Genomic DNA, 10,639 nt, shown 5'->3' with positions numbered 1-10,639 from the left:
AAATCCCCCTTTTTTAAGTATAAAAATTCATAACTTAAGAAAACGTAAAATCTAAAATTTATAAAAACGGAAAGGGAGCTTATGTCAATAGATATAAACAATTCATCAAAGTTGCATAAAATTTTGTGAAAGTGTTAGTTATTGTCCCAAAATTGGAAAATCACCCCTTTTTTAAGCATAAAAATTCATAACACAGAAATGTAAAATCAGAAATTTATAAAAATTGAAAGGGAGCTTACATCAATAGATATAAACAATTCACCAGTTTCATGGACATTGGTGAAAGCCTTTTTGAGTTATTGTCCGAAGTGTTGAAAATACCCCTTTTTTTTATGAATAAAGCCCCATAAATCCAAAACTTAAAATCTGAAATTTATAAGAATTGAAAGGGAGCTTACATCAATAGATATAAACAATTCACCAAAGTTTCATGGACAACAATTTCAAGGTCATAAACCAAGGACCTCAAATCAAAAGACCATAGGTCTTAATTTTATTTGGTTAATGAGTTATATCACCATACGCATATTTTTTAATAACAGAGGGGAGAAAACTCACATTTACGTTCAACGTACCCTTGCAATCAAAATTTACGTGTTACTACATGTCACAACAAACAATTTAGAAAAAATAATTTGTCGATATCTTATACGGTTTCTGGAAATGAGTGGAAATGAGCCAAATTAAAATATTAGAATATGACCTTCACCTTTGACCTTGACCTAATTTTCATTTTTTTGGACCAAGGACCTCAAATCAAAAGATCCTAGGTCTCTATCACTTATGGTTTACAAGATAGAAATGCATATCACTTATATTAAATGCATAAGGGGAAATAACTTTCATATGGAGCGTTCATATCGCTTCGGTCAAAATAGGACAAATCATGTGAAGGATATAACAAGCAATTTTGTAAAATAAATTTGTCTTAATCTTTTACGGTTGCGAAGGAGTAGTGAACACAAGGAAAACAGTGTTTGGGGAGATAACTCCTATAAAGAAAAGTATTCGGTTACGCAGGGTAAATTTCAAAAGCGCATAAACTGTTCAATATCATATACCAAATATCTAAGCGACATATTGTGAAACAAATATTTATCGCAAGAACAAAATTAGGCGGAAGAAAAAAAAAAAAAATCAGAAGAAAAACAACAAGTCTTTCCACAGAAAAGAAAAGTGGAAAGACTTAATAATCAGAACAAAAACAATAAGTCTTTCCACTGAAACAGAAAAGTGGAAAGACTTAATAATAATAATAATAATCAGAACAAATACAATAGGTCTTTCCACAGAAAAGTGGAAAGACCTAATTACTACACAAGAAACAACACAGAGAGACAAAGAATACCATGAGCTAGATTTTGAGGTGTTTTTTCATGATCTATTTCTCTGGAAATAAATGAATTGTTCATGGAGAAATAAGAACAAAACAGTAATGGATCTTTTATTTGTGGTGATATTCACAACAAAATATACATGTATGTATGCAGTTAACAAATACAACAAAAGTAAACACTAAAACGTACACTCTCATACAGTTAGCACTAAAAACCTTGCATTTCATTTCAAAACAAACACTCATGCCTTATAAATAACACATACAAACTACTCCACACTCACATAGCACAAAAAGTAGACCCAAAACACAAGCACTAAAAAAATAATATTTACATTTTTACATCAAACATTCTAACAAGTATACACTAACAAAAACAAAGATTGTAATTTTTTCAAAGAGAAAGTTTCATAAGAATGTTCCTTTTAAACTATGTAATGAAATTAAAGATTCATATATTTATCTTGGTCTGCTATGTAATTATAACGGAAACTTCTCTTAAGCTCGAAAAAAAAGTGGTAGACTGTATTTGATGCATTGGTGGTTATTTTTTTGACGTTCTACTCGGAAATATGGGGGTTTGAAAATAAAAATAATACTGGAAAAAATATATCTACAGTTAAATTATATTTACATTTTTACATCAAACATTCTAACAAGTATACACTAACAAAAACAAAGATTGTAATTTTTTCAAAGAGAAAGTTTCATAAGAATGTTCCTTTTAAACTATGTAATGAAATTATTGAAATTAAAGATTCATATGTTTATCTTGGTCTGCTATATAATTACAACGGAAACTTCTCTTAAGCTCGAAAAAAAAAGTGGTAGACTGTATTTGATGCATTGGTGGTTATTTTTTTGACCTACTACTCGGAAATATGGGGGTTTGAAAATAAAAATAATACTGAAAAAAATATATCTACAGTTAAATTATATTTACATTTTTACATCAAACATTCTAACAAGTATACACTAACAAAAACAAAGATTGTAATTTTTTCAAAGATAAAGAATGTTCCTTTTAAACTATGTATTAGTGGTTATTTTGACCTACTCCTCAGACATATGGGGGATTGAAAATAAAAGAAATACTGAAGGCTCCATTTGCAGCAGATCTAAATGAGTGTCTATTACTAACATGTCGTTGAAGTCTACTATCTGAACTGCACCTGGAGTTGGTGACAGTGCTAGGGTTGGTGACACTGCTGGGGCAGGTGACACTGCTGGGGCAGGTGACACTGCTGGGGCAGGTGACACTGCTGGGGCAGGTGACACTGCTGGAGTTGAAGGTGGTCCAGCCTGTATAAATATGAAAATGAAATATAAGTTGTTATCTTAAAATATCTTGTATTGGTAATCAATTAATATATCTAATAAAATTTTACAAAAACAAATGTTCAACAACACGCCAATACATACGATTTTGAAATGTTTAAAAAGTAAAAACACAAAAATACTGAACTCTGAAAAAAATTCAAAAAGGAAAGTCCCAAATCAAATGGCAAAATCAAAAGTTCAAACACATCAAACGAATGGATAACAACTGTCACAATGCAATTGTCTACAGATCCCTACTTTTTTTAACTTATGACTTATAGTATATCACATATTTTCGTTTCTGTACAATAAGGTAAAATCCATAGTCGAAGAACTGAATAAAATTTAAACCATTATTGAAATTTGATAAATGATTGAACTTGAATAAACAGTTGATAAAGATAGGTGCAGATATCCCAGATGCAATCAGAACGATATCTCTCATTAACATTGTCGATAATAAAACCAGAAATCTCATTCTGCATTTGTATGAAACAAATTATATGATATAATTTCATTTCACTGTTACATTTGTATGACACAAATTACAATTATATAAAATCAACTCATGTTTGATACTGCTTAAAGATTTTGTACCATATAATTACCTTATGCACTAATCTCTCATGTCGTCGTAGAGCATATCTGGATTTAAAATCCTTTGTACAGATGACACACTTATAAGTCTGAAATATTAAAACAAAGCATTTAAAATATATGATCACATTTTTAGGGGACAATTATATATATAATATTTATATTAATCAGGATAAAAAGTGACAATACTTTTGTTTATTTTATTAACATTCATGAAATTGCTTCATATTTGGTTATTTTTTTTCACAGAAATGATTTTTAAAAATATAGGTAAAAAAATATAGGTTTACAATTGAATAATTTGAAGTCACTTGCCAAAATGTTTTTCTAATCTTGCTGGTAAATTATACAACAACATTTAAATGATGTTCTTTTTGTTCTCAAGGATGAACAACAAAAAGAGAGCTGTATAAGTCTAGAGTTAGCATCATGTCGATAATGATTAAAAGTGACAATATTTCCTTTTTTCATTAATATTTTTGTACTGGTCTGTTATTTGAGTCATTTTTATACTTCATGTTGGAAATTTACACATAAAAGTGAAGAATATTTACTTTCGAAATTGCAAAACATGTTGTTTCACAATATAAAAAAAATATCAATATTTTTAATTTTGTTAGAATATTTTACAAGAACATTAAAATTCTGTTCTTTTTGTCAGTAAGGATGAATAGTTCTGCAAAAATTGAGTATTCTAATACTGTAAAATCAGAAATCATTGCGTGCATTTATCATGGCAATTTTGTCATTTTAGACTTAAATGCGATTTTAATTTATACGATTTTGAGAAAAATCTTGTTTAATTGATATAAGATATTTCAAAATGCGAGTTTAAATTATTGCGTTTACAACTCTGTCGCATTTTTTACAATAATAAAAACCTCGCATTAATTTCTGAATTTACAGTAGTCTATAGTTACATATATTTATGTTGATAGCGTTAAATAATAACAATATGTCTTTGATTATTTATATAATTTGAACTAGTCTGCTAATTGGGTACTTTTCATAACTTAGATTGATTTATGTAGACATAAATGTGAAGTTTAAGTTTAGAAATTTAATAATTATTGTTGCATAAAACAAAGGTGCCATATGTTCCATTTTATTAAAATACTATACAACAGCATTACAAATCTGTTCTTTTTCTCCCTAAGGAAGAATAGTTTTACCAAAAAAAGAGAGATGTATAAGAGTAGGGTGTACATAAATAACAATAACAAGTGACGATACTTCTTTTTTTTTATATTCTTGTACTGCCACCATATTTTGGTAATTCTTACTCAACAACATGGATTTTAAGACAGGTATAGAAATTTAAGTCTAAAGTTGCAAATTTTGATGCCACACAAAAAAAATGTTGCCAATATGTATATTTGTTTCAGTATATCATATAAAAGCCTAAAAATTATGTTCTTTTTGTTCTGAAGGAAGAGTGGTTTTACAAAACTAGAGAGCTGAATAAGTATAAGGTTAGCATTAACTTTGTCAATAATGATTAAAGGTGACAATATTTCTTTTTCTCACTAATATCTTTGTACTGGTCTGATAATTGATTACTTTTTAAACCTCAGATTGGTCTGTTAAACCTAAATGTGAAAAAAATTAAAAAAAAAAAAAAATGATGTGACATTACAAAAAGATGCAGTTATTAATATGAATATCCATCACAATAAAAAGTTAAAGTTTCTTTTATTTCATTAATATTGTTGAACTGTCATCATATTTTGGTAATTCATACTCCACAGAATTGATTTTAAGACATAAAGGTAAAGAAATTTAAGTTTAAAATTGCAAAATTTATTGCCACACACAAAAAAAGTGCCAAGTTTTCATTTGTTTTAGAAAATTATACAAAGGGCATCTAAATTATGTTCTTTATGTCCATAAGGATGAGTGGTTTTACAAAAATAAAGAGCTTTATAAGTCAAATGTTAGCATTAATTATGTCGATAATGATAAAAAGTGACAATATTTCTTTTTTCAATAAAATTGCATAAAAGTTCTGTTCTTTTTTTTTTCTCTAAGGAGGAATAGTTTTACAAGACTGATAGCTCTATAAGTGTACTATTAGAAATATGCATATCCATAACAATTAAAAAGTGACAATACTTCTTTTATTTTATTATTATTTTTTACTGCCTTAATATTTGGGTATTTTTATTCCACTGAATAGATTTTATATATATAAAAAAGGTAGTTTTAAATGGCAAAATGAGTTGCCACATGCAAATGAAGTGCCTAAATTTTCATTTGTTTTAAAATCCTATACAACGTCATCTTAATTATGTTTAATTATGTAACGATGAATAGTTAAACAAAAAAAACAAGAGCTCTATGAGTCTATAATCTAAATTGATGTCCAAAATGATAAAAGATGATTGTAATTTTACTTGTGATTTTCCTTTTTACAATATTTTTGTACTGGCCTGACATTTGAGTATTTTTATACCTCAGATTTGCTACACATGAAAGTGAAGAATTTTTAGTTTTCAATTGCAAATATGTTGTCCCATTAATGGAAATAAGTAATATTTCAGTTAGTAATATTCATATCTATCACAATAAAAAGTGATGCCACTTCTTTTATTTTATTAATATAAATGTATGTTTAGAATTGCATTTTTTTTCCCTCAATTTTATTAGAATTTTATATGAAAACATCTAAATTAAGTTTTTTTTTATATTCAATAGCTTAAGAAGAGTCAGATGAGTAATAATTATATCAATCTCAATTAAAAGAGACACTACTTCTTTTATTTTATTAATATTCTTGCACTCTCATTATAGAAAAATGTTTAATTCTGTTAGAATATTATACAACGGCATTATCATTCTGTTATTGAAGCACTAAGGATGAAAATTAAAAAAAAATGAAAGTTCTAGTCATCTGTAAGTTACTTATTTTTATGCTAAAAGCATGAAATAGTGGTAAAATGTCTTTTGTTTCTATATATTCCTGACGTTTCTGATAACTGATTACTTTATAAACTTCAGATTGGTTTGTTAGACATTAATGAGAAGAAATCTAAGTTAAGAAATGAAAAAAAAATTGACATTGCATAAAACAAAGATGCTATTTTTTTCAATTTTATTAGAAAACTAAACAACATTAAATTCTGTTCTTTTTGCCAATACGGAGGAATAATTTTACTTAATTGATAGCTTTAAAAGAGTTAGGTGAGTAATATCTATATTGATCTCAATAAAAAGTGACACTATTTCTTTTATTTTATTAATATTCTTGAACTGGTTTCATATTTAGTTATTTCAAAACATGTAGTCTAAAATTGTAATGTTTAATTCTGTTAGAATATTATACAACGGCTTTATAATTCTGTTATTTTTGGTACTAAAGATGAAATGTTTTACAAAAAATGAAAATTCCAGTAGTCTAAAGCTACTTATATTTCTGCTAAAAGTATTAAATAGTGACAAAAGTTCTTTTGTTTCTATATATATTTTTGAACTGGTCTGATAATTGATTACTTTTTAAACTTCAGATTGGTTTGTTACATGGTCTTATTTGGGCCTATTATATCTGACTATGCAGTATGGGCTTTGCTCATTGTTGAAGGCTGTACAGTGACCTGTAGTTGTTAATGTTAGTGTCATTTTGGTCTCTTGTGGACAGTTGTCTCATTGGCAATCATACCACATCTTCTTTTTGATATATATGGTTAGACATTAATGAAAAGAAATTCAAACAAATGATGTCGCATACAATGAAGATGCTAATATTTTCTATTTTATTAAAAAATTATACAACGACATTTAAATTCTGTTCTTTTTGCCAATACGGATGAATAATTTTACTAAATTAATAGCTTTAAAAGAGTCAGGTGAGTAATATCTATATCGATCTCAATTAAAAGTGAACTATTTATTTTCTTTAATTTATATTCAAAACATGTTGTCTAAAATTGTAATGTTAAATTCTGTTAGAATATTATACAACAGCATTATCATTCCGTTGTTTTTGGCACTAAGGATGAAAAAATTTACAAAAGATACAGCAATACAACAAAAAACTAAATGACATTGGATTCATTAAGCTTAATATATATCTAAGATACCTACATAGTTTGATGAAAATCAAAGTTGATTTGAAAAAGTTATTAAAAAAATTAAAGTGTACTATCTCTATTTTGTCCGAATTGCAAATCCTAGCTTTTTTATACCAAGATAACTTTAAATTTTTAAATTTTTCATTTTCAGCAATACAACAAAAAACTAAATGACATTGGATTCATTAAGCTTAATATATATCTAAGATACCTACATAGTTTGATGAAAATCCAAGTTGATTTGAAAAAGTTATTAAAAAATTTAAAGTGTACTATCTCTATTTTGTTCGAACTGCAAATTCTAGCTTTTTTGACCTAGAGTAATTTAATTTTTAAATTTTTCAGCAATACAACAAAAAACTCAATGACATGGGATTCAGTAAGCTTAATATATATCTAAGATACCTACATAGTTTGATGAAAATTCAAGTTGATTTGAAAAAGTAATTAAAAAATTTAAAGTGTACTATCTTTATTTTGTCCGAATTGCAAATCCTAGCTTTTTTATACCAAGATAACTTTAAATTTTTAAATTTTTCATTTTCAGCAATACAACAAAAAACTAAATGACATTGGATTCATTAAGCTTAATATATATCTAAGATACCTACATAGTTTGATGAAAATCCAAGTTGATTTGAAAAAGTTATTAAAAAATTTAAAGTGTACTATCTCTATTTTGTCCGAATTGCAAATCCTAGCTTTTTTATACCAAGATAACTTAATTCTTTAATTTTACAGCAATACAACAAATAACTAATTGACATGGGATTCAGTAAGCTTAATATATATGTAAGATAGCTGCATAGTTTGATGATGATCCAAGTTGATTTGAAAAAGTTATTAAAAAAATTAAAGTGTACTATGTCCATTTTGTTCGAAATGCAAATTCTAGCTTTTTTGACCTAGATTAATTTAATTTTAAAATTTTTCAGCAATACAACAAAAAACTAAATGACATGGGATTCGGTAAGCTTTATATATATCTAAGATACCTACATAGTTTGATGAAAATCCAAGTTGATTTGAAAAAGTTATTAAAAAAATTAAAGTGTACTATCTCTATTTAGTTCGAACTGCAAATTCTAGCTTTTTTGACCTAGATTAATTTATTTTTTAAATTTTACAGCAATACAACAAAAAACTCAATGACATGGGATTCAGTAAGCTTAATATATATTTAAGATACCTACATAGTTTGATGAAAATCCAAGTTGATTTGAAAAAGTTATTAAAAAAATTAAAGTGTACTATGTCCATTTTGTTCGAAATGCAAATTCTAGCTTTTTTGACCTAGATTAATTTAATTTTAAAATTTTTCAGCAATACAACAAAAAACTAAATGACATGGGATTCGGTAAGCTTTATATATATCTAAGATACCTACATAGTTTGATGAAAATCCAAGTTGATTTGAAAAAGTTATTAAAAAAATTAAAGTGTACTATCTCTATTTAGTTCGAACTGCAAATTCTAGCTTTTTTGACCTAGATTAATTTATTTTTTAAATTTTACAGCAATACAACAAAAAACTCAATGACATGGGATTCAGTAAGCTTAATATATATCTAAGATACCTACATAGTTTGATGAAAATCCAAGTTGATTTGAAAAAGTCATTAAAAAAATTAAAGTGTACTATGTCCATTTTGTTCGAAATGCAAATTCTAGCTTTTTTGACCTAGATTAATTTAATTTTAAAATTTTTCAGCAATACAACAAAAAACTAAATGACATGGGATTCAGTAAGCTTAATATATATCTAAGATACCTACATAGTTTGATGAAAATCCAAGTTGATTTGAAAAAGTTATTAAAAAAATTAAAGTGTAATATCTCTATTTTGTCCGAATTGCAAATTCTAGCTTTTTTGACCTAGATTAATTTAATTTTTAAATTTTTCATTTTCAGCAATACAACAAAAAACTAAATGACATTGGATTCATTAAGCTTAATATATATCTAAGATACCTACATAGTTTGATGAAAATCCAAGTTGATTTGAAAAAGTTATTAAACAAATTAAAGTGTACTATCTCTATTTTGTCCGAATTGCAAATCCTAGCTTTTTTATACCAAGATAACTTTAAATTCTTAAATTTTTCAGCAATACACCAAATAACGAATTGAAATGGGATTCAGTAAGCTTAATATATCTGTAAGATAGCCGCATTGTTTGAAGAACATTCAAGTTGATTTGAAAAAGTTATTAAAAAAATTAAAGTGTACTATCTCTATTTTGTTCGAACTGCAAATTCTAGCTTTTTTGACCTACAGTAATTTAATTTTTAAATTTTTCAGCAATACAACAAAAAACTAAATGACATGGGATTCAGTAAACTTCATATATATCTAAGATACCTACATAGTTTGATGAAAATTCAAGTTGATTTGAAAAAGTAATTAAAAAAATGAAAGTGTACTATCTCTATTTTGTCCGAATTGCAAATCCTAGCTTTTTTATACCAAGATAACTTCATTTCTTAAATTTTACAGCAATACAACAAATAACTAATTGACATGGGATTCAGTAAGCTTAATATATATGTAAGATAGCTGCATACTTTGAAGAACATCCAAGTTGATTTGAAAAAGTTATTAAAAAAATTAAAGTGTACTATCTCTTTTTTGTTCGAACTGCAAATTCTAGCTTTTCTTACCTAGATTAATTTAATTTTTAAATTTTACAGCAAAACAACAAAAAACTCAATGACATGGGATTCAGTAAGCTTAATATATATCTAAGATACCTACATAGTTTGATGAAAATCCAAGTTGATTTGAAAAAGTTATTAAAAAAATTAAAGTGTAATATCTCTATTTTGTCCGAATTGCAAATTCTAGCTTTTTTGACCTAGATTAATTTAATTTTTAAATTTTTCATTTTCAGCAATACAACAAAAAACTAAATGACATGGGATTCGGTAAGCTTTATATATATCTAAGATACCTACATAGTTTGATGAAAATCCAAGTTGATTTGAAAAAGTTATTAAAAAAATTAAAGTGTACTATCTCTATTTAGTTCGAACTGCAAATTCTAGCTTTTTTGACCTAGATTAATTTATTTTTTAAATTTTACAGCAATACAACAAAAAACTCAATGACATGGGATTCAGTAAGCTTAATATATATTTAAGATACCTACATAGTTTGATGAAAATCCAAGTTGATTTGAAAAAGTTATTAAAAAAATTAAAGTGTACTATGTCCATTTTGTTCGAAATGCAAATTCTAGCTTTTTTGACCTAGATTAATTTAATTTTAAAATTTTTCAGCAATACAACAAAAAACTAAATGACATGGGATTCGGTAAGCT

At 26.4% G+C, this 10,639-nt stretch overlaps 1 protein-coding gene across 4 annotated transcripts in view; it reads right to left on the bottom strand.

Annotated features, from left to right (window-relative positions):
* Nucleotides 1-1,430: 1,430 nt before the first annotated feature.
* Nucleotides 1,431-10,639, bottom strand: part of LOC143074933 (uncharacterized) — a 97,017-nt gene continuing 87,808 nt past the window's right edge. For all 4 annotated transcript variants that reach the window (XR_012978185.1, XR_012978184.1, XR_012978186.1 and 1 more), the window contains 2 exons: nt 3,265-3,342; nt 1,431-2,638 (listed from right to left, as the gene is read on the bottom strand). The gene's annotated coding sequence lies outside the window, so the exon portion shown is untranslated. The remainder of the gene's footprint in view (nt 2,639-3,264; nt 3,343-10,639) is intronic.

This window comes from Mytilus galloprovincialis, chromosome 5 (genome assembly GCF_965363235.1).
Source record: "Mytilus galloprovincialis chromosome 5, xbMytGall1.hap1.1, whole genome shotgun sequence".
NCBI lineage: Eukaryota > Metazoa > Mollusca > Bivalvia > Mytilida > Mytilidae > Mytilus > Mytilus galloprovincialis.
This window is presented reverse-complemented; position numbering and strand designations above follow the sequence as displayed.